General features: G+C 48.3%; 1 protein-coding gene across 6 annotated transcripts in view; it reads right to left on the reverse strand.

Moving 5' to 3' along the window:
* The window catches only part of EXD3 (exonuclease 3'-5' domain containing 3), a 347,667-nt gene that overhangs the window by 313,785 nt on the left and 8,248 nt on the right, over positions 1–25,634 (reverse strand). Inside the window, exon 3 of one of the 6 annotated variants that reach the window (XM_063936226.1) lies at positions 17,111–17,194. The exons of the other annotated variants lie outside the window; for them this stretch is intronic. The gene's annotated coding sequence lies outside the window, so the exon portion shown is untranslated. The remainder of the gene's footprint in view (positions 1–17,110; positions 17,195–25,634) is intronic. 6 annotated transcript variants of the gene reach the window in all.

The following is a 25,634-nucleotide window of genomic DNA, read 5'->3' on the forward strand; positions in this document are numbered from 1 at the left end:
TCAGTGTCAGTTCTCAGTATCACTGCTCAGTTGTATCAGTGCTCAGTATCACTGCTCAGTAGTATCATCAGTGCTCAGTATCACTGCTCAGTAGTATCATCAGTGCTCAGTATCACTGCTCAGTGCTCAGTGTCTTGTGCTGCTCAGTGTCAGTTCTCAGTATCACTGCTCAGTAGTATCATCAGTGCTCAGTATCACTGCTCAGTAGTATCAGTGCTCAGTATCTTGTGCTGCTCAGTGTCAGTTCTCAGTATCACTGCTCAGTTGTATCAGTGCTCAGTATCACTGGTCAGTGCTCAGTATCACTGCTCAGTAGTATCATCAGTGCGCAGTATCACTGGTCAGTGCTCAGTGTCAGTTCGCAGTATCACTGCTCAGTAGTATCATCAGTGCTCAGAATCACTGGTCAGTGCACCTCTTTTTCTCTTTTCTTTGCATCATGTGCTGTTTGGGGACTATTTTATTTTATTTTTAAAGTGCCATCCTGTCTGGCACTTCCGTATATGTCCAGTGGTACTGCCATTTGATATAATTCCCGACATTACTGCCATTTAATTCCAGTGATTTTGTCATTTTCTTCCAGTGATTTAGACCAATAATACCATTTATTAGAACAAATAATTCCAGTGATATTGAGGTGTTTGTGTCGCTTAGCTTAGCTGTCCAGCGACCACAGTGCACCTCTTTTTCTCTTTTCTTTGCATCATGTGCTGTTTGGGGCCAATTTTTTTTTAAGTGCCATCCTGTCTGACACTGCAGTGCCACTCCTAGATGGGCCAGGTGTTTGTGCCGCCCACTTGGGTCGCTTAGCTTATCCATCCAGAGACCTCTGTACAAATTTTAGGACTAAAAATAATAGTGTGAGGTGTTCGGAATAGACTGGAAATTATTGTTATTGAGGTTAATAATACTATAGGATCACATTACCCCCAAATTCTATGATTTAGCTGTCTTTGTGTTTTTTTCAAAAATTACCCGAATCAAAAACACATCCGAATCAAAAACCCGAAAGGGTGCTTTTGCCAAAACGCGTCCGTTATCCAAAACACGACCACGGACCCGAATCCAAAACCAAAACATGAAAAATGCCCGCTGCACATCTCTAATAATATATATATATATATATATACACTACTCAAAAAAATAAAGGGAACACTAAAATAACACATCCTAGATCTGAATGAATGAAATATTCTTATTAAATACTTTGTTCTTTAGATAGTTGAATGTGCTGACAACAAAATCACACAAAAGTTATCAATGGAAATCAAATTTATTAACCCATGGAGGTCTGGATTTGGAGTCACACTCAAAATTAAAGTGGAAAAACACACTACAGGTGTTAGGCGCCGAGGGTCCGCCCGTCAGTGCGGCCCGGCGCCTAGCAACTAGGGACGCCGCTTGCGGACAGCCGCCGGCTCCCTAGCAACGCTAGACGCCGGGCGCACGGAGCCGCTCAGACCCTAGCAACGGGGACGCCACTGTCGGACCGCGTTCCCCGTTGCTGGGTCTAGATTAATCACCTCATTGGTATCCTGGCCGTGCAGCATGCAGCTGCACGGCATGATTGTTAATTACCCTGTCTGGCTCCTGATTGGAGAGCTCTCAGTTAAAAGCACTCTCTGGACTTCTCACAGACGCCGGTAATAGCTTCCTGTTTGCTGTGTCTGTTGCAGAGAGTTTTCCAGTCCTGTCTATCCGGTCGTTCCTGTCCTCAGTGGTCCAATACTCGGAAGTTGTCATCTTTTCCTGGAGTCCTGACCGAGCACCTTTAACATCCTGTGGTGTTCGTGAGTCGCGGCGTAGCAGTGTGTTGCGGCTTGACCGCTTACTATTTATTATTTGGTTATATTGTGTTTCGGAGCTTTTGCGGAGGATTCCGCTCCCACAAATCCACTCTGGTATCCAGCGGTGCTGGATAGGAGTAACGGATTCGTGGATTTTTGGTTGTCCTTTTCCCTGGCGGTTTGTCCGCACATACTTCTGGTTTAAGTTAGTTAGCTTGTAGCCCCTGGCCTGGTTGCTTAGTCAGAGGGCCCCTTGTTATCACCCTGTCTCGGATTTCCCTTTGTCTCCCATTAAGACCTGAGGGGGCATCGGAGTTGGGCAGACATAATCCGCCCTTCAAACGCGGCTGCCATGGGCTCAAGCAACCATAGTCTCGCAGGGGATTTCTGATAACACGGGCGAGACAACGGAGTTAGGGCGCCAGGGGTTACTAGGCTTTCCTGCTCCCGTAACCAGCATTCCATTCCAGTACTCTGACCTCCGTCATAAGATCACCTCTGGTCAGACGTACTGGTATCATAACATTATTACCGGCCAGACTAAAATTTAAAATTAAACAGGGTTTGATTTTTTCCCTTATTTCAGTTTGGAAGATTTGTCGGCCTCATGAATCCCACTGGTGTAGGGCCAAATCCTGGCCAGCTTCTAGTTAGTCAGATTCAAGAACTTACTCAGATGGTTCAGGATCTATCCCTTCGGGTGAGGTCACAGGAAGATCTGTTACGGACTTCCCCGAGGGTCGTTCCTGAACCAAAAATGCATTTGCCTGACCGTTTTTCTGGGGATAGAAAGCAGTTTTTTAATTTTAAAGAGTCTTGTAAACTTTATTTTCGTTTAAGACCAGTCTCCTCAGGTACGGAATCTCAGCGGGTCGGAATTATTATTTCTTTACTTCAGGGGGATCCCCAGACCTGGGCTTTTGGTTTAAGAACGGACGATCCGGCATTGTTGTCTGTAGACGCCTTTCTGGGGTCTTTAGGGCTATTGTATGATGACCCTGATAGAGAGGCATCCGCCGAGAGTCATTTGCGTGCTCTCAGACAGGGTAAGAATCCCGCAGAGATTTATTGTACGGAGTTTCGCCGTTGGTCGAACGACTGTGGATGGAATGACCCAGCCCTGCGCAGTCAGTTTCGCCTCGACTTATCTGAGTCTATAAAAGACAGTCTCCTTCAGTATCCCGCTCCTGAGACTCTTGATAAACTCATGGAGCTTTCTATTAAGATTGATCGTCGTCTCAGAGAGCGGAGGGCTGAAAAAGGAGCATCTGTCGGGTCTACTCCTGGTGTTTTTTCCATTCCTGTGGACATAGAGGAGCCCATGCAGATAGGTCTCTCCAAGCTGTCTCCTGAAGAAAGAACCAGAAGGCAAAATTCTGGTCTTTGTTTGTACTGTGGGAGTAAGGGACATTTTGCCCGTAATTGTCCGAACAAGTCGGGAAACGCCTCGACCAAGTGAATTGTGAGGGGGTTCACTTTGGTCTGCAGCTTATCTCCTCAAATAATTCACTGTTAGTCCCAGCTAAAGTTTCCTTTGGCAGCCTCTGTTCCTCGGTGTCGGCTTTTGTTGACAGTGGAGCTGCAGGGAACTTTATGGACTCAACGTGGGCCAAGGCCTTAGGTATTCCTCAGTTAGCCTTGGGTAGGTGTATCACCATGCATGGTTTAGATGGGAGTCCCTTGTCCAATGGGGTTATTTCTCTCTGTACACCTCCTGTACTATTTTCGGTAGGAGCTCTTCATTCCGAAAAAATTGAATTTTTCCTTACCCATTGCCCAGCAGTTCCAGTGGTTCTGGGTCACCCTTGGCTGGCCTTTCATAATCCCATCATTGATTGGCAGTCGGGGGAGATCTCACAGTGGGGTACCATCTGTAATAAAGAATGTATTACGCTTCCCATCAGAATAGCTGCTGTCATTCCCGCACCCATTCCTGTGGAATACCAGGATTTTGTTGATGTATTTTCCAAGGGCAATGCGGACATTCTGCCTCCCCATCGGCCTTATGATTGTGCTATTGAGCTAATTCCTGGTGCCACTTTGCCTAAGGGAAGGTTATATGCATTGTCCGGACCAGAAACTGTGGCTATGAATGAATATGTTAAAGAAAGCCTAGGGAAAGGATTTATCAGGCCGTCTAAATCCCCTTTAAGTGCAGGCTTCTTCTTCGTGGAGAAGAAGGATGGATCACTCAGACCTTGCATTGACTTTAGAGCCTTGAATAAAATCTCAGTAAAAAATACTTACCCTTTGCCGCTGATTTCTGTCCTCTTTGATCAGCTACGTTCGGCTGTGATTTTTTCTAAGATTGACCTGAGAGGAGCATATAACCTCATCCGAATCAAGTCAGGGGATGAGTGGAAAACGGCATTCAGTACTCAGTCGGGTCACTATGAGTATCTGGTTATGCCATTCGGCCTGTCTAACGCTCCGGCAGTTTTCCAGGATCTCATTAACGATGTGCTCCGTGATTTTCTTGGAAGATTCGTAGTAGTCTATTTAGACGATATCTTGATATATTCTGACTCTATTGAACAACACGTTACCCAGGTGCGTCAGGTTCTAAAAAAATTACGTGAAAATCACCTATATGCCAAGCTGGAGAAGTGTGAATTTCATGTCACGGAGGTATCCTTTTTAGGGTACATTATTTCCCCTCGGGGATTCTGTATGGAACCGAAGAAGCTCCAAGCCATCCTTAGTTGGGCGCAACCCACCAACTTAAAAGCAATTCAGCGCTTTTTAGGGTTTGCGAATTATTATAGAAGATTTATTCATTCTTTCTCCGACCTAGTTGCTCCCATTGTGGCACTGACTAAGAAGGGAGCGGATCCAACCAACTGGTCACGTGAAGCTGAGTTATCTTTTCAGGCCTTGAAACAAGCCTTTGTCTCAGCCCCGGTCCTCAGACATCCCAACCCAGAATTGCCTTTCATTGTTGAGGTTGATGCCTCGGAGGTTGGAGTAGGGGCTATCCTATCTCAGAAGGATCCGGATTCTCTAGAATTACATCCTTGTGCCTTTATGTCCAGGAAATTCTCATCTGCTGAATCCAACTACGATGTTGGTAACCGGGAATTACTGGCTATTAAATGGGCTTTCGAGGAGTGGAGGCATTGGCTTGAGGGAGCAACACATACCATTTCAGTTTTGACTGATCACAAAAATCTTCAGTACATTGAATCAGCTAAACGGCTGAATGCCCGGCAAGCTCGTTGGGCTTTATTTTTTACTCGTTTCAAGTTTATTATCACCTTCAGGCCAGGTTCCAAGAATGCCAAGGCGGATGCCCTGTCACGCAGTTTTCTTCCAGTTCATGATAACAGTCCTGTTACTCCCATACTTCCGTCTTCAGTCATTCGGGCAGGCCTCACACAAGATTTATTTACCCAGTTAAAGCAGCTTCAACATCAAGCTCCTGGAAATACTCCTGCTGGTCGTCTTTATGTCCCTGAGTTTTTGAGAGCAACTGTTTTGACGGAGTTTCATGATAGCAAAGTTGCCGGGCATCCGGGGATCGCTAAGACTTTGGAATTAGTCTCCCGCTCAGTATGGTGGCCTGGTCTTTCCAAAGACATTAAGGAGTTTGTTTTTTCGTGTCAGGTCTGTGCACAGCATAAAGTTCCCCGTTCCTTGCCTATCGGTCAACTTATGCCCTTGAATGTTCCTCTCAGGCCATGGTCTCATATATCCATGGATTTTGTGGTGGACCTCCCTCTGTCAGCCAGATGCCGAGTCATATGGGTGGTAGTTGACCGTTTTAGCAAGATGGCCCATTTCATTGCTCTTCCCCGATTGCCATCTGCCCAGGGATTGGCAGTTTTGTTCCTCCGCCATGTTTTCAGACTCCATGGGTTACCCACTGATATTGTTTCTGATCGGGGTCCACAATTCATTGCACAATTTTGGAAGTCTTTTTGTGCCTCTTTAAAGATGAAATTGTCTTTAACGTCTGGCTACCATCCCCAATCCAACGGGCAGACTGAGCGAGTTAATCAATCATTAAAACAATATTTGCGTTTGTACTCGGCCAAACTCCAAAATGACTGGTCCGAGTTTCTTCCGTTGGCGGAGTTTGCTTACAACAATGCCTGTCATTCCTCCACCAATGTGTCTCCATTTTTTACAGTTTTTGGTTTTCACCCCAGAGCTAATTCCTTTTTTCAACATTCCTCTGTCTCCTCTCTCTGACCTTGACCGCTCATCTCAGACTCATTTGGAGAAAAGTGCACCTTGCTCTCAGAAAAGCGGCATTTCGGGAGAAAAAATTTTCTGACAGGCTCCGGCGGCCGTGCACTTTTAAAGTTGGAGATAGGGTGTGGTTGTCGACTCGCAACATTAGACTTCGACAAACCTCAGCCAGATTGGGCCCTAAATTTATTGGACCATTTCATATTATAAAAAAAATCAATCCAGTTGCTTTCCGGTTACGTTTACCAAGAACTCTCCGGATCGGAAATACTTTCCATTGCTCCCTGTTGAAACCATACGTTTCTTCCAGTAGATTTCCTCGGAAGATCTCTCAGGGGAAATCACCAATAGATGTACAGGGTCAGCAGGAGTTCTTGGTGGAGAAGGTTCTCGATTCCAAGTTGTCCCGGGGTCGGCTTTATTTTTTGGTACATTGGAGAGGTTATGGTCCAGAAGAAAGGTCTTGGGTCCTGGATGAGGATCTCCACGCCCCGAGGCTCAAAAAGGCATTTTTTCGAGAATTTCCTCAGAAACCTGGCCTTAGGGGTTCCTTGACCCCTCTCAAGGGGGGGGGTACTGTTAGGCGCCGAGGGTCCGCCCGTCAGTGCGGCCCGGCGCCTAGCAACTAGGGACGCCGCTTGCGGACAGCCGCCGGCTCCCTAGCAACGCTAGACGCCGGGCGCACGGAGCCGCTCAGACCCTAGCAACGGGGACGCCACTGTCGGACCGCGTTCCCCGTTGCTGGGTCTAGATTAATCACCTCATTGGTATCCTGGCCGTGCAGCATGCAGCTGCACGGCATGATTGTTAATTACCCTGTCTGGCTCCTGATTGGAGAGCTCCCAGTTAAAAGCACTCCCTGGACTTCTCACAGACGCCGGTAATAGCTTCCTGTTTGCGGTGTCTGTTGCAGAGAGTTTTCCAGTCCTGTCTATCCGGTCGTTCCTGTCCTCAGTGGTCCAATACTCGGAAGTTGTCATCTTTTCCTGGAGTCCTGACCGAGCACCTTTAACATCCTGTGGTGTTCGTGAGTCGCGGCGTAGCCGTGTGTTGCGGCTTGACCGCTTACTATTTATTATTTGGTTATATTGTGTTTCGGAGCTTTTGCGGAGGATTCCGCTCCCACAAATCCACTCTGGTATCCAGCGGTGCTGGATAGGAGTAACGGATTCGTGGATTTTTGGTTGTCCTTTTCCCTGGCGGTTTGTCCGCACATACTTCTGGTTTAAGTTAGTTAGCTTGTAGCCCCTGGCCTGGTTGCTTAGTCAGAGGGCCCCTTGTTATCACCCTGTCTCGGATTTCCCTTTGTCTCCCATTAAGACCTGAGGGGGCATCGGAGTTGGGCAGACATAATCCGCCCTTCAAACGCGGCTGCCATGGGCTCAAGCAACCATAGTCTCGCAGGGGATTTCTGATAACACGGGCGAGACAACGGAGTTAGGGCGCCAGGGGTTACTAGGCTTTCCTGCTCCCGTAACCAGCATTCCATTCCAGTACTCTGACCTCCGTCATAAGATCACCTCTGGTCAGACGTACTGGTATCATAACAACAGGCTGATCCAACTTTGATGTAATGTCCTTAAAACTAGTCAAAATGAGGCTCAGTAGTGTGTGTGGCCTCCATGCGCCTGTATGACCTCCCTACAATGCCTGGGCATGCTCCTGATGAGGTGGCGGATGGTCTCTTGAGGGATCTCCTCCCAGACCTGGACTAAAGCATCCGCCAACTCCTGGACAGTCTGTGGTGCAACGTGGCGTTGGTGGATGGAGCGAGACATGATGTCCCAGATGTGCTCAATTGGATTCAGGTCTGGGGAACGGGCGGTCCAGTCCATAGCATCAATGCCTTCGTCTTGCAGGAACTGCTGACACACTCCAGACACATGAGGTCTAGCGTTGTCTTACATTAGCAGGAACCCAGGGCCAACCGCACCAGCATATGGTCTCACAAGGGGTCTGAGGAACTCATCTCGGTACCTAATGGCAGTCTGGCTACCTCTGGCGAGCACATGGAGGGCTGTGCGGCCCCCCCAAAGAAATGCCACCCCACACCATTGCTGACCCACTGCCAAACCAGTCATGCTGGAGGATGTTGCAGGCAGCAGAACGTTCTCCTTGGCGTCTCCAGACTCCAAGTGGCGAATTTGCCAATCTTGGTGTTCTCTGGCAAATGCCAAACGTCCTGCACGGTGTTGGGCTGTAAGCACAACCCCCACCTGTGGATGTTGGGCCCTCATACCACCCTCATGGAGTCTGTTTCTGATCGTTTGAGTAGACACATGCACATTTGTGGCTTGCTGGAGGTCATTTTGCGGGTCTCTGGCAGTGCTCCTCCTGGCACAAAGGCGGGGGTAGCGGTCCACCTGCTGGGTTGTTGCCCTCCTACGGCCTCCTCCACGTCTCCTGATGTACTGGCCTGTCTCCCGGTAGCACCTCCATGCTCTGGACACTACGCTGACAGACACAGCAAACCTTCTTGCCACAGCTCGCATTGATGTGCCATCCTGGATGAGCTGCACTACCTGAGCCACTTGTGTGGGTTGTAGACTCTGTCTCATGCTACCGCTAGAGTGAAAGCACCGCCAGCTTTCAAAAGTGACCAAAACATCAGCCAGAAAGCATAGGAGCTGAGAAGTGGTCTGTGGTCACCACCTGCAGAACAACTCCTTTATTGGGGGTGTCTTGCTAATTGCCTATAATTTCCACCTGTTGTCTATTCCATTTCCACAACAGCATGTGAAATTGATTGTCAATCAGTGTTGCTTCCTAAGTGGACAGTTTGATTTCACAGAAGTGTGATTGACTTGGAGTTACATTGTGTTGTTTAAGTGTTCCCTTTATTTTTTTAAGATAGATAGAGATATATATATATATATATATATATATATATATATATATATATATATAATAAGAATTTACTTACCGATAATTCTATTTCTCGGAGTCCGTAGTGGATGCTGGGGTTCCTGAAAGGACCATGGGGAATAGCGGCTCCGCAGGAGACAGGGCACAAAAAAGTAAAGCTTTTACCAGATCAGGTGGTGTGCACTGGCTCCTCCCCCTATGACCCTCCTCCAGACTCCAGTTAGGTACTGTGCCCGGACGAGCGTACACAATAAGGGAGGCAATTTGAATCCCGGGTAAGACTCATACCAGCCACACCAATCACACCGTACAACTTGTGATCTAAACCCAGTTAACAGTATGATAACAGAAAGAGCCTCTTAAAGATGGCTCCTTAACAATATAACCCGAATTTGTTAACAATAACTATGTACAGTATTGCAGATAATCCGCACTTGGGATGGGCGCCCAGCATCCACTACGGACTCCGAGAAATAGAATTATCGGTAAGTAAATTCTTATTTTCTCTATCGTCCTAAGTGGATGCTGGGGTTCCTGAAAGGACCATGGGGATTATACCAAAGCTCCCAAACGGGCGGGAGAGTGCGGATGACTCTGCAGCACCGAATGAGAGAATTCCAAGTCCTCTTTTGCCAGGGTATCAAATTTGTAGAATTTTACAAACGTGTTTTCCCCCGACCACGTAGCTGCTCGGCAGAATTGTAATGCCGAGACCCCTCGGGCAGCCGCCCAAGATGAGCCCACCTTCCTTGTGGAATGGGCCTTAACAGATTTAGGCTGTGGCAGGCCTGCCACAGAATGAGCAAGTTGAATTGTGTTACAAATCCAACGAGCAATCGTCTGCTTAGAAGCAGGGGCACCCAACTTGTTGGGTGCATATAGTATCAACAGCGAGTCAGATTTTCTGACTTCAGCCGTCCTTGAAATGTATATTTTTAAGGCTCTGACAACGTCCAACAACTTGGAGTCCTCCAAGTCGCCAGTGGCCGCAGGCACCACAATAGGTTGGTTCAGGTGAAACGCTGATACCACCTTAGGGAGAAAATGCGGACGAGTCCTCAGTTCTGCCCTATCCGAATGGAAGATTAGATAAGGGCTTTTATAAGATAAAGCCGCCAATTCAGATACTCTCCTGGCGGAAGCCAGGGCCAGTAACATAGTCACTTTCCATGTGAGATATTTAAAATCCACCTTTTTCAATGGTTCAAACCAATGGGATTTGAGGAAATCTAAAACTACATTTAGATCCCACGGTGCCACCGGAGGCACCACAGGAGGCTGTATATGCAGTACTCCTTTAACAAAAGTCTGTACCTCAGGAACTGAGGCCAATTCTTTTTGGAAGAATATTGACAGGGCCGAAATTTGAACCTTAATAGATCTCAATTTGAGACCCATAGACAATCCTGATTTTAGGAAATGTAGGAAACGACCCAGTTGAAATTCCTCCGTCGGAACACTCCGATCCTCGCACCACGCGACATAGTTTCGCCAAATGCGGTGATAATGTTTCGCGGTGACTTCCTTCCTTGCCTTAATCAAGGTAGGAATGACTTCTTCTGGAATGCCTTTCCCTTTTAGGATCTGGCGTTCAACCGCCATGCCGTCAAACGCAGCCGCGGTAAGTCTTGAAAGAGACAGGGACCCTGTTGTAGCAGGTCCCTTCTCAGAAGTAGAGGGCACGGGTCGTCCGTGACCAACTCTTGAAGTTCCGGGTACCAAGTCCTTCTTGGCCAATCCGGAGCCACTAGTATTGTTCTTACTCCTCCTCACCGTATAATCTTCAATACCTTTGGTATGAGAGGCAGAGGAGGAAACACATATACTGATTTGTACACCCAAGGTGTTACCAGTGCGTCCACAGCTATTGCCTGTGGATCTCTTGACCTGGCGCAATACTTGTCCAGTTTCTTGTTGAGGCGAGACGCCATCATGTCTACCATTGGTCTTTCCCAACAGTTTACTAGCATGTGGAAGACTTCTGGATGAAGACCCCCCTCTCCCGGGTGAATATCGTGTCTGCTGAGGAAGTCTGCTTCCCAGTTGTCCACGCCCGGGAAGAACACTGCTGACAGTGCTATTACGTGATTCTCCGCCCAGCGAAGAATCTTGGTAGCTTCTGCCATTGCACTCCTGCTTCTTGTGCCGCCCTGTCTGTTTACATGGGCGACCGCCGTGATGTTGTCCGACTGAATCAACACCGGTTTTCCTTGCAGGAGTGGTTCCGCCTGGCTTAGAGCATTTTAGATTGCTCTTAGTACCAGAATGTTTATGTGAAGAGACTTTTCCAGGTTCGTCCATACCCCCTGGAAGTTTCTTCCTTGTGTGACTGCTCCCCAACCTCTCAGGCTGGCGTCCGTGGTCACCAGGATCAAATCCTGTATGCCGAATCTGCGGCCCTCCAATAGATGAGCCTTTTGCAACCACCACAGAAGATATACCCTTGTCCTTGGCGACAGGGTTATTCGCAGGTGCATCTGAGGATGCGACCCTGACCATTTGTCCAACAGATCCCTTTGGAAAATTCTTGCATGGAATCTGCCGAATGGAATTGCTTCGTAAAAAGCCACCATTTTTCCCAGGACTCTTGTGCATTGATGTACAGACACCTTTCCTGGTTTTAGGAGGTTCCTGACAGGTCGGATAACTCCTTGGCTTTTTCCTCGGGAAGAAAAACCTTTTTCTGAACCGTGTCCAGAATCATCCCTAGGAACAGCAGACGTATCGTCGGAAAACAGCTGCGATTCTTGGAATATTTAGAATCCAGTCGTGCCGTCGAAGAACTACTTTAGATAGTGCTCTTCCGACCTCCAACTGTTCTCTGGAACTTGCCCTTTTTAGGTCGTGCAAGTAAGGGATAATTTAGATGCCTTTTTTCTTTGAAGAAACATCTTTTCGGCCATTACCTTGGTAAAAAGGCCCGGGGTGCCGTGGATAATTCAAACGGCATCGTCTGAAACTGATATTGACAGTTCTGTACCACGAACCAGAGGTACCCTTGATGAGAAGGACAAAATTTGGACATGGAGGTAATCCTTGATGTCCAGGGACACCATATAGTCCCCTTTTTTCCGGTTCGCTATCACTGCTCTGAGTGACTTTATCTCGATTTGAACCTTTTATGTAAGTGTTCAAAACATTTTAGATTTAGACTATGTGTCACCAAGCCGTCTGGCTTCAGTACCACAATATAGTGTGGAAAAATAATACCCTTTTCCTTGTCGTAGGAGGGGTACTTTGATTATCACCTGCTGGATATACAGCTTGTGAATTGTTTCCAATGCTGCCTCCCTGTCGGAGGGAGCCGTTGGTAAAGCAGACTTCAGGAACCTGCGAGGAGAAGATGTCTCGACTCTCCAATCTTTACCCCTGGGATAATACTCGTACGATCTAGGGGTCAACTTGCGAGTGATCCCACTGCGCCCTGAGACTCTTGAGACTACCCCCCCACCTTGAGTCCGCTTGCACGGCCCCAGCGTCATGCTGAGGACTTGGCAGACGCGGTGGAGGGCTTCTTTTCCTGGGAAAGGGCTGCCTGCTGCAGTCTACTTCCCTTACCTCTATGTCTGGGCAGATATGACTGGCCTTTTGCCTGCATGCCCTCATGGGAAAGGAAAGATTGAGGCTGAAAAGACGGTGTCTTTTTTAGCTGAGATGTAACTTGGGGTAAAAAAGGTTGGATTTCCCAGCTGTTGCTGTGGTCCCCAGGTCCGATGGACCGACCCCCAAATAACTCCTTCCCTTTATACAGCAATACTTCCATCTGCCGTATGGGATCTGTATCACCTGACCACTGTCGTGTCCCTGACATCTTCTGGGAGATATGGACAACGCACTTATCTTGATGCCAGAGAGCAAATATCCCTCTGTGCATCTCACATACATATATATAGAATGCATCCTATTAAATGCTGTACATGAATAAAATATTTTCAGTCAGGGAATCCGACCAAGCCAACCCAGCACTGCATCTCCAGGCTGATGGCGATCGCTGGTCGCAGTATAACCACCGTATGTGTGTATATACTTTTTAGGATATTTTTCCAGCTTCCTATCAGCTGGCTCCTTGAGGGCGGCCGTATCTGGAGACGGTAACGCCACTTGATAAGCGTGTGAGCGCCTTATCACCCTAAGGGGTGTTTCCCAACGTACCCTAATTTCTGGCGGGAAAGGGTATAACGCCAATATTTGCTATCGGGGTAACCCTACGCATCATCACACACTTCATTTTATTTTATCTGATTCAGGAAAAACTACAGGTAGTTTTTTCACTCCCACATAATACCCTTTCTTGTGGTACTTGTAGTATCAGAAACACGTAACACCTCCTTCATTGCCCTTAACGTGTGGCCCTAATGAGAAATACGTTTGTTTATTCACCGTCGACACTGTATTCAGTGTCCGTGTCTGTGTCTGTGTCGACCGACTGAGGTAAATGGGCGTTTTTTAAAAACCCCTGACGGTGTTTCTGAGACGCCTGGACCGGTCCTAATAGATTGTCGGCCGTCTCATGTCGTCAACCGACCTTGCAGCGTGTTGACATTCTCACGTAATTCTCTAAATAAGCCATCCATTCCGGTGTCGACTCCCTAGAGAGTGACATCACCATTACAGGCAATTTCTCCGCCTCCTCACCAACATCGTCCTCATACATGTCGACACACACGTACCGACACACAGCACACACACCGGGAATGCTCTGACAGAGGACAGGACCCACTAGCCCTTTGGGGAGACAGAGGGAGAGTCTGCCAGCACACACCAAAAACGCTATAATTATATAGGGACAACCTTATATAAGTGTTTCTCCCTTATAGCATCTTTTATATATATACAATATCGCCAAAATCAGTGCCCCCCCTCTCTGTTTTAACCCTGTTTCTGTAGTGCAGTGCAGGGGAGAGCCTGGGAGCCTTCTCTCCAGCTTTTCTGTGAGAGAAAATGGCGCTGTGTGCTGAGGAGATAGGCCCCGCCCCTTTTTCGGCGGGCTCGTCTCCCGCTATTTTTGAAGTTAGGCAGGGGTTAAATATCTCCATATAGCCTCTGTGGGCTATATGTGAGGTATTTTTTGCCTCTAATAAGGTTTTTATTTGCCTCTCAGAGCGCCCCCCCCAGCGCTCTGCACCCTCAGTGACTGTTGTGTGAAGTGTGCTGAGAGGAAAATGGCGCACAGCTGCAGTGCTGTGCGCTACCTTTATGAAGACTCAGGAGTCTTCAGCCGCCGATTTTGGACCTCTTCTCTCTTCAGCGTCTGCAAGGGGGCCGGCGGCGCGGCTCCGGTGACCATCCAGGCTGTACCTGTGATCGTCCCTCTGGAGCTAGTGTCCAGTAGCCAAGCAGCAAATCCACTCTGCACGCAGGTGAGTTCACTACTTCTCCCCTAAGTCCCTCGTTGCAGTGATCCTGTTGCCAGCAGGACTCACTGTAAAGTAAAAAACCTAAGCTAAACTTTCTCTAAGCAGCTCTTTAGGAGAGCCACCTAGATTGCACCCTTCTCGTTCGGGCACAAAATCTAACTGGAGTCTGGAGGAGGGTCATAGGGGGAGGAGCCAGTGCACACCACCTGATCTGGTAAAAGCTTTACTTTTTTGTGCCCTGTCTCCTGCGGAGCCGCTATTCCCCATGGTCCTTTCAGGAACCCCAGCATCCACTTAGGACGATAGAGAAATATATATATATATATATATATATATATATATATATATATATATATATATATATATATATATATATAGAGAGAGAGAGAGAGAGAGAGAGAGATATTGATATATATATATATATATATATATATATATAGATAGATAGAGATAGAGAGAGATATATATATATATATCAATATCTCTCTCTCTATTATATATATATATATATATATATATATATATATATATATAAACAATGCGCGGTCTGAGACCGGATGTATATATCAGAATACTCGTACAATATATTCTGGCACAGGTACATTAGTTCTTAACTATCGCTGTCTTGTTATCGACATGTAGAATACTTAAGTGTTTGTAAAACCACGGCACCGATGTACAGGCAGGTTTACAAAGGAGACCCTTGCCCTGCAGTCCCGGAGACCAGTCGCATCTATTTTAGAAAATGGTGCCCAGTGTCTCAGTCAGGGAGTGAGGCAGAGTGTGAGGCAGCTCCAGGGCAGAAACACCAGCCTTTTCCTCTATGCTGGTCCTCACCACCTGGAACTATGGAGCCTTATTAAAGTGGATATTTTACTATCCGCCCTGTGCTCCCCATGCCCTGGTGGATATAGTGGGGTTCCTGCTCTTTCACAGTGTCTACGCCAGCGTCGCGGTTCATCTCCTTAAACCGCGACCGGAACGCGATTTAATGGCGGGTCCCGCCTGGAGGACCCTCTTACCTCCTCACTTCGGTGGTGTGCCTAGGAACCGGCGTGCCTCCGCCGCAAGTACCCGGGAACAGAGCCAGCGGGAGTATGCAACGCCGCTGGGGAGGTGATGGAGCCGCAGCACAGAATGTCACACCGACATATAAAATGCTGCAGCCCTTGAAGCTTTTTCAGGGCTGCCTGGCGCAGCCCCCCTGTTAAGTGACCTGCTTATGCAGGCACCAACTCTAAAACGGAGCTCACAGTGCCGGGAGGCGAGGTTAACAGAGGAGGCCCCGCAATGCATTCTGGGACAGTCTAAAGCTTTAGCCTGTTGGTGCCGTTCAAGATCCATCTCTACACCCCCAATGTATTCCCTGTGGAACAGAGTGTACCCCGCTGCAGAAATACCAGTTACTACATTATACAAAGGTACAAAATATCAGTGTAGCAGTGGCTATCACAGCACAGAATATGGTGGAATAAGATAGTGAATCACAGCATAGTATATAGAGCAGCCGTGGCCAACCTGTGGCTCTTGAGCCACATGAGTCTTTCTTCATTCAAATGTGGCTCCCGACACTCAGTCACTTGACCACAACAGATCCTGGAAACTGGTGCACTCCAACCAGACACACAGCAGCACTATGGTGACTGAAAACTGAGGGAGCCAGATACTGGGCTGTAGTGACATATGAGGGTGGGCTGGAGTGACACAAGGGGGAGCTGGCTGGAGTGACACAGAAGGATCCTGGCAGGAGAGACATAATGGGGGAGCTGACTGGAGTGATACAGGAGGGTGCTGGCTGGAGTGACACAATGGGGAACTGGCTGGAGTGACACAATGGGGAGCGACACAGGAGGGTGCTGGCTGGAGTGACACAGGAGGGTGCTGGCTGGAGTGACACATGAGGGAGCTGGCTGGAGTGACAAAGGGGGGAGCTGGCTGGAGTGACAAAGGGGGGAGCTGGCTGGAGTGACACAGGAGAGTGCTGGCTGGAGTGACACAGGAGAGTGCTGGCTGGAGTGACACATGGGGGAGCTGGCTGGAGTGACACATGGGGGAGCTGGCTGGAGTGACACATGGGGGAGCTGGCTGGAGTGACACATGGGGGAGCTGGCTGGAGTGACACATGGGGGAGCTGGCTGGAGTGACACATGGGGGTGTTGGCTGGAGTGACACATGGGGGTGTTGGCTGGAGTGCATTATGTGAATATGGCTTTTTCAATATATTTTATGTGGATCTGGATTTTTCAGTTATTTTATGTGGAAGTGTCTTTTTCAATGTATTTTATTTTGATTCTGGCTTTAAAAGTTATTTTATGTGGATCTGGCATTTTCATTGTCTTTTATACCAGGGGTGTGGCCTAGCAGGCACAAGGTCACACCCCATTTTTGCACACGTGCCGTCGGCTTTTTGACATACCTAACAAGATTTTTTGGCTCTTTGTCTCTGACTGGTTGGTCACCCCTGATATAGAGATACCCTATAGAGAACCCTATGTCACCGTATACTATAATGCAGGGCTGGCCAAACCAGTCCTCGAGATCTACCAACAGTTCACATTTTCCAGACCACCTAGCTAGTGCACAGGTGTAGTCATTACTAATTAAGATGTGCTGCATTCATTCCTAACTGACAATTCTACAGATCTCCAGGAGGCCTGGAAAACATGAACTGTTGGTAGATCTCGAGGACCGGTTTGGCCAGCCCTGCTATAATGTGACACTGTTTGCTGCATTGTGACATATTGCACAACTACAGTAATAATAAAATAATAAAGTATATGCTGTAATACCCCATATCATTCATACAAGACACCAAGACCTGGGCTAACACATAACTCACCACCACATTAGAATCAAGTACAGTATTTTAAGCAGCTGGAATATTACATTAGTTATGGGGAACGTGCTTACAATGATGATCATGTACTGCCATCTAGTGGCAATGGATATAATGCCACCCAGGACAACAGAGCTGACAAGTGTTTGGTGGAAAGTCTGAAAATGTAAAACATAAGTTGCCTTCAGAGAACTTTTTAGCACATATTTAGGCGCCCACTAATACGCTAATGCATTTTTCTACACGAGTTATCTAAACATTTCCAATCTGCAGAACAGAACAGATGCAAGCTGTATCAGATGTATAAAATGTGTTTGTGACACTTGTATGGAAGTAATGAACATCATACGCCAATTTACCGTGCTGGTACTCTACAGAAAACAGTATAGTGTGACCATGGGTTGCCTTCCCCAAAGCTACGAGTAACAGGCGACATACACAATTCCATACCTTCACCACTGTATTTTCATTTGCTGCACGGAAAAATGCCAACTAACGATCTCTGGGGGCATATTCAGAGTTGTTAGCAAACCACAAAAGCACACCAATGGGCAAAACCATGTGCACTGCAGGTGGGGCAGATGTAACATGTGCAGAGAGAGTTAGATTTGAGTGGGTTATGTCGTTTCTGTGCAGGGTAAATACTGACTGCTTTATTTTTACACTGCAATTTAGATTGCAGTTTGAACACACCCCACCCAAATCTAACTCTCTCTGCACAACGTGTAGAACGTGCCCTACCTGACGCAATGTGTAGAACGTGCTCTACCTGGCGCAATGTGTAGAGCGTGCTCTACCTGGCGCAATGTGTATAAGGGGCACTACCTGGCGCAATGTGTAGAACGTGCCCTACCTGGCACAATGTGTAGAACGTGCCCTACCTGGCGCAATGTGTAGAACGTGCTCTACCTGGCGCAATGTGTAGAACGTGCTCTACCTGGCGCAATGTGTAGAACGTGCTCTACCTGGCGCAATGTGTAGAACGTGCTCTACCTGGCGCAATGTGTAGAACGTGCTCTACCTGGCGCAATGTGTAGAACGTGCCCTACCTGGCGCAATGTGTAGAACGTGCCCTACCTGGCGCAATGTGTAGAACGTGCCCTACTGGCGCAATGTGTAGAACGTGCTCTACCTGGCGCAATGTGTAGAACGTGCTCTACCTGGCGCAATGTGTAGAACGTGCTCTACCTGGCGCAATGTGTAGAACGTGCTCTACCTGGCGTAATGTGTATAAGGGGCACTACCTGGCGCAATGTGTATAAGGGGCACTACCTGGCGCAATGTGCATAAGGGACACTACCTGGCGCCATGTGCATAAGGGACACTACCTGGCGCAATGTGCATAAGGGACACTACCTGGCGCAATGTGCATAAGGGACACTACCTGGCGCAATGTGTATAAGGGGCACTACCTGGCGCAATGTGTAGAACGTGCCTTACCTGGCGCAATGTGTATAAGCCCCACTACTGTGTGGTGTAATGTGAATTGGTACTACTATGTGGTCACGCCCCCTCCCCATTAAGCCACGCCCCTAAAATTTTGCTGTTCAATGATTGTCCCTGAATTGAAATTTTGGAGGGGGAACACCAATTCACTTTCTGCCTTAGGGCACCAAAATGTCTAGTTACAGCTCCGGTGTAGTGTCCTGTATGCTACACAGCACAGCAGCATCATCACCGCCTCATCCCCCTTGCAGCAATATTGTAGTGTCCACATCAAGTCTCTGTTTTTATTATTGAAGCCTTAATAAGATTAAAAATAAGATTTTACTTACCGGTAAATCTATTTCTCGTAGTCCGTAGAGGATGCTGGGACTCCGTAAGGACCATGGGGAATAGACGGGCCCCGCAGGAGATAGGGCACTTTAAGAAAGCTTTGGACTCTGGGTGTGCACTGGCTCCTCCCTCTATGCCCCTCCTCCAGACCTCAGTTAGGGAAACTGTGCCCAGAGGAGATGAACAGTACGAGGAAGGATTTTTGTAAATCTAAGGGCGAGATCCATACCAGCCACACCAATCACACCGTAGAACCTGTGTATATACTACCTAGTTAACAGAATGAACAACATAGCCACGGTTCAACCGATAAACTATAACATAACCCTTATGTAAGCAATAACTATATATCTTGCAGAAGAAGTCCGCACTTGGGACGGGCGCCCAGCATCCTCTACGGACTACGAGAAATAGATTAACCGGTAAGTAAAATCTTATTTTCTCTAACGTCCTTGAGGATGCTGGGACTCCGTAAGGACCATGGGGATTATACCAAAGCTCCCAAGCGGGCGGGAGAGTGCGGATGACTCTGCAGCACCGATTGAGCAAACAGGAGGTCCTCCTCAGCCAGGGTATCAAACTTATAGAACTTTGCAAAGGTGTTAGACCCCGACCAAGTAGCTGCTCGGCACAACTGTAATGCCGAGACCCCTCGGGCAGCAGCCCAAGAAGAGCCCACTTTCCTAGTGGAATCGGCCTTAACTGATTTCGGTAACGGCAATCCTGCCGTAGAATGCGCCTGCTGAATCGTGTTACAAATCCAGCGAGCAATAGTCTGCTTTGAAGCAGGAGCGCCAACCTTGTTGGCCGCATACAGAACAAACAGAGCTTCAGTCTTCCTGATTCTGGTCACATAAATCTTCAAAGCCTTGACCACATCCAGGGACTCGGAATCCTCCAAGTCCCGTGTAGCCACAGGCACGACAATAGGTTGGTTCATATGAAAAGATGAGACCACCTTTGGCAGAAATTGAGGACGAGTCCTCAACTCTGCCCTATCCACGTGAAAAAACAAGTATGGGCTTTTATGTGATAAAGCCGCCAATTCTGAAACACATCTAGCCGAAGCTAATGCCAACAACATGACCACTTTCCACGTGAAGTATTTCAACTCCACAGTTTTGAGTGGTTCAAACCAAGGTGACTTGAGGAAACGTAACACCACGTTAAGATCCCAAGGCGCCACCGGAGGCACAAAGGGAGGCTGAATATGCAGCACCCCCTTCACAAAAGTCTGTACTTCAGGAAGAGAGGCTAATTCTCTTTGAAAGAAAATGGATAAGGCCGAAATTTGGACCTTCATGGATCCTAATTTTAGGCCTAAAGTCACTCCTGTTTGAAGGAATGAAGCAGACGGCCCAAATGGAACTCCGCCGTAGGAGCAGCTCTGGCCTCACACCAAGAAACATATTTCCGCCATATACGGTGAGAATGTTTTAACTTCACGTCTTTCCTAGCCTTGATCAGGGTAGGAATGACTTCCTCCGGAATGCCTTTTTCCGCTAGGATCCGGCGTTCAACCGCCATGCCGTCAAACGCAGTCGCGGTAAGTCTTGGAACAGACAGGGCCCCTGCCGCAGCAGGTCCTGCCTTAGAGGAAGAGGCCACGGATCTTCTGTGAGCAACTCTTGCAGCTCCGGATACCAAGTCTTCCATGGCCAATCTGGAACAATGAGGATTGTTCTGACCCTGCTCATTCTTATTATTCTCAACACTTTGGGTATGAGAGCAAGAGGAGGAAACACATAGACCGATCTGAACACCCATGGTGTCACCAGAGCGTCTACCGCCTGAGGGTCCCTTGACCTGGCGCAATACCGCTTTAGCTTTTTGTTGAGACGGGATGCCATCATGTCGATTTGAGGCAGTCCCCATCGATCCGTGATCTGTGTGAAGACTTCTTGATGAAGTCCCCACTCTCCCAGATGCAGGTCGTGCCTGCTGAGGAAGTCCGCCTCCCAGTTGTCCACCCCCGAGATGAACACTGCTGATAGCGCGCTTACATGGCCTTCCGCCCAGCGTAGAATCCTGGTCGCTTTTGCCATGGCTACTCTGCTCCTTGATCCGCCTTGCCGGTTTATATGAGCCACTGGCGTGACGTTGTCCGACTGAATCAGAACCGGTTTTCTCCGAAGCAATTCCTCCGCTTGACACAGGGCGTTGTATATGGCCCTCAACTCCAGGACGTTGATGTGGAGACAAGTCTCTAGGTTTGACCAGAGACCTTGGAAATTTCTTCCCAGTGTTACTGCTCCCCAGCCTCGGAGGCTTGCGTCCGTGGTCACCAGGACCCAGTCCTGAATGCCGAACCTGCGACCCTCTAACAGGTGAGCACTGTTCAGCCACCACAGAGACAGGGTGATCCTTTGATGCATTCGTAAATGGGACCCGGACCACTTGTCCAAGAGGTCCCATTGAAAGGTCCTCACATGGAACCTGCCGAAAGGGATGGCCTCGTATGAAGCCACCATCTTCCCCAGGACCCGCGTGCAATGATGCACTGAAACCTTTTTTGGTTTTAATAGGTTCCTGACCATGGCTATGAGTTCCTGAACCTTTTCGATCGGAAGAAAATAAGAATTTACTTACCGATAATTCTATTTCTCGTAGTCCGTAGTGGATGCTGGGGACTCCGTAAGGACCATGGGGAATAGCGGCTCCGCAGGAGACTGGGCACATCTAAAGAAAGCTTTAGGACTATCTGGTGTGCACTGGCTCCTCCCCCTATGACCCTCCTCCAAGCCTCAGTTAGGATACTGTGCCCGGACGAGCGTACACAATAAGGAAGGATTTTGAATCGCGGGTAAGACTCATACCAGCCACACCAATCACACCGTACAACTTGTGATCTGAACCCAGTTAACAGCATGATAACAGAGGAGCCTCTAGAAAAGATGGCTCACTACAGCAATAACCCGATTTTTTGGTAACAATAACTATGTACCAGTATTGCAGACAATCCGCACTTGGGATGGGCGCCCAGCATCCACTACGGACTACGAGAAATAGAATTATCGGTAAGTAAATTCTTATTTTCTCTAACGTCCTAAGTGGATGCTGGGGACTCCGTAAGGACCATGGGGATTATACCAAAGCTCCCAAACGGGCGGGAGAGTGCGGATGACTCTGCAGCACCAAATGAGAGAACTCCAGGTCCTCCTCAGCCAGGGTATCAATTTTGTAGAATTTTACAAACGTATTTGCTCCTGACCAAGTAGCTGCTCGGCAAAGTTGTAAAGCCGAGACCCCTCGGGCAGCCGCCCAAGATGAGCCCCCTTCCTTGTGGAGTGGGCATTTACAGATTTTTTGGCTGTGGCAGGCCTGCCACAGAATGTGCAAGCTGAATTGTACTACAAATCCAACGAGCAATAGTCTGCTTAGAAGCAGGAGCACCCAGCTTGTTGGGTGCATACAGGATAAACAGCGAGTCAGTTTTTCTGACTCCAGCCGTCCTGGAAACATATATTTTCAGGGCCCTGACAACGTCTAGCAACTTGGAGTCCTCCAAGTCCCTAGTAGCCGCAGGCACCACAATAGGTTGGTTCAGGTGAAAACGCTGAAACCACCTTAGGGAGAAACTGAGGACGAGTCCTCAATTCCGCCCTGTCCGAATGGAAAATCAGATAAGGGCTTTTACAGGATAAAGCCGCCAATTCTGACACGCGCCTGGCCCAGGCCAGGGCCAACAGCATGACCACTTTCCATGTGAGATATTTTAACTCCACAGATTTAAGTGGTTCAAACCAATGTGACTTTTGGAACCCCAAAAACTACATTGAGATCCCAAAGTGCCACTGGAGGCACAAAAGGAGGCTGTATATGCAGTACCCCTTTTACAAACGTCTGAACTTCAGGGACTGAAGCTAGTTCTTTTTGGAAGAAAATTGACAGGGCCGAAATTTAAACCTTAATGGACCCCAATTTCAGGCCCATAGACACTCCTGTTTGCAGGAAATGTAGGAATCGACCCAGTTGAATTTCCTCCGTCGGGCCTTACTGGCCTCGCACCACGCAACATATTTTCGCCAAATGCGGTGATAATGTTTTGCGGTTACATCCTTCCTGGCTTTGATCAGGATAGGGATGACTTCATCCGGAATGCCTTTTTTCCTTCAGGATCCGGCGTTCAAAACCGCCATGCCGTCAAACGCAGCCGCGGTAAGTCTTGGAACAGACAGGGTCCTTGCTGGAGCAGGTCCCTTCTTAGAGGTAGAGGCCACGGATCCTCCGTGAGCATCTCTTGAAGTTCCGGTTACCAAGTCCTTCTTGGCCAATCCGGAGCCACGAATATAGTGCTTACTCCTCTCCATCTTATCAATCTCAGTACCTTGGGTATGAGAGGCAGAGGAGGGAACACATACACTGACTGGTACACCCACAGTGTTACCAGAACGTCTACAGCTATTGCCTGAGGGTCCCTTGACCTGGCGCAATACCTGTCGAGTTTTTCCCAACGGTTTATAATCATGTGGAAGACTTCTGGGTGAAGTCCCCACTCTCCCGGGTGGAGGTCGTGCTGAGGAAGTCTGCTTCCCAGTTGTCCACTCCCGGAATGAATACTGCTGACAGTGCTATCACATGATTTTCCGCCCAGCGAAGAATCCTTGCAGCTTCTGCCATTGCCCTCCTGCTTCTTGTGTCACCCTGTCTGTTTACGTGGGTGACTGCCGTGATGTTGTCCTACTGGATCAACACCGGCTGACCTTGAAGCAGAGGTCTTGCTAAGCTTAGAGCATTGTAAATGTCCCTTAGCTTCAGGATATTTATGTGAAGTGATGTCTCCAGGCTTGACCATAAGCCCTGGATATTCCTTCCCTGTGTGACTGCTCTCCAGCCTCGCAGGCTGGCATCCGTGGTCACCAGGACCCAGTCCTGAATGCCTAATCTGCGGCCCTCTGGAAGATGAGCACTCTGCAACCTCCACAGGAGGGACACCCTTGTCCTTGGTGACAGGGTTATCCGCTGATGCATCTGAAGATGCGACCCGGACCATTTGTCCAGCAGGTCCCACTGGAAAGTTCTTGCGTGGAATCTGTCGAATGGGATTGCTTCGTAGGAAGCCACCCTTTTACCCAGAACCCTTGTGCACTGATGCACTGAGACTTGGCTCGGTTTTAGGAGGTTCCTGACTAGCTCGGATAACTCCCTGGCTTTCTCCTCCGGGAGAAACACCTTTTTCTGGACTGTGTCCAGGATCATCCCTAGGAACAGAAGACACGTCGTCGGAACCAGCTGCGATTTTGGAATATTGAAAATCCAATCGTGCTTCCGCAACACTACCTGAGATAGTGCTACACCGACCTCCAACTGTTCCCTGGATCTTACCCTTATCAGGGAATTGTCCAAGTAAGGGATAACTAAAATTCCCTTCCTTCGAAGGAATATCATCATTTCGGCCATTACCTTGGTAAAGACCCGGGGTGCCGTGGACCATCCATACGGCAGCGTCTGAACTGATAGTGACAGTTCTGTACCATAAACCTGAGATACCCTTGGTGAGAAGGGTAAATTTTGACATGAAGGTAAGCATCCTTGATGTCCCGAGACATCATGTAGTCCCCTTCTTCCAGGTTCGCAATCACTGCTCTGAGTGACTCAATCTTGAATTTGAACCTCTGTATGTAAGTGTTCAAAGATTTTAGATTTAGAATCGGTCTCACCGAGCCGTCCGGCTTCGGTACCACAACAGTGTGGAATAATACCCCGTTCCCTGTTGCAGGAGGGGTATCTTGATTATCACCTGCTGGGAATACAGCTTGTGAATGGCTTCCAAAACTGTCTCCCTATCAGAAGGAGACATCGGTAAAGCCGACTTTAGGAAACGGCGAGGGGGAGACGTCTCGAATTCTAATTTGTACCCCTGAGATATCACCTGAAGGATCCAGGGGTCTACTTGCGAGTGAGCCCACTGCGCGCTAAAATTCATTGAGACGGGCCCCCCACCGTGCCTGATTCTGCTTGTAAAGCCCCAGCGTATACTGAGGGCTTGGCAGAGGCGAAGAGGGTTTCTGTTCCTGGGAACTGGCTGATTTCTGCAGCCTTTTTCCTCTCCCTCTGTCACGGGGCAGAAATGAGGAACCTTTTGCCCGCTTGTCCACGAAAAAAGACTGCGCCTGATAATACGGCGTCTTCTCATGTTGAGAGGCGACCTGGGGTACAAACGTGGATTTCCCAGCTGTTGCCGTGGCCACCAGGTCTGAAAGACCGACCCCAAATAACTCCTCCCCTTAATAAAGCAATACTTCCAAATACCGTTTGGAATACGCATCACCTGACCACTGACGTGTCCATAACCCTCTACTGGTAGAAATGGACAACGCACTTAGACTTGATGCCAGTCGGCAAATATTCCGCTGTGCATCACGCATATATAGAAATGCATCTTTTAAATGCTCTATAGGCAAAAATATACTGTCCCTATCTAGGGTATCAATATTTTCAGTCAGGGAATCCGACCACGCCAACCCAGCACTGCACATCCAGGCTGAGGCGATTGCTGGTCGCAGTATAACACCAGTATGTGTGTAAATACCTTTTAGGATACCCTCCTGCTTTCTATCAGCAGGATCCTTAAGGGCGGCCATCTCAGGCGAGGGTAGAGCCCTTACAAGCGTGTGAGCGCTTTATCCACCCTAGGGGGTGTTTCCCAACGCACCCTAACCTCTGGCGGGAAAGGATATAATGCCAATAACATTTTAGAAATTATCAGTTGTTATCGAGGGAAACCCACGCATCATCACGCATCTCATTTGATTTCTCAGATTCAGGAAAACTACAGGTAGTTTTTCCTCACCGAACATAATACCCCTTTTTGGTGGTACT

Source organism: Pseudophryne corroboree, chromosome 8, assembly GCF_028390025.1.
Source record: "Pseudophryne corroboree isolate aPseCor3 chromosome 8, aPseCor3.hap2, whole genome shotgun sequence".
NCBI lineage: Eukaryota > Metazoa > Chordata > Amphibia > Anura > Myobatrachidae > Pseudophryne > Pseudophryne corroboree.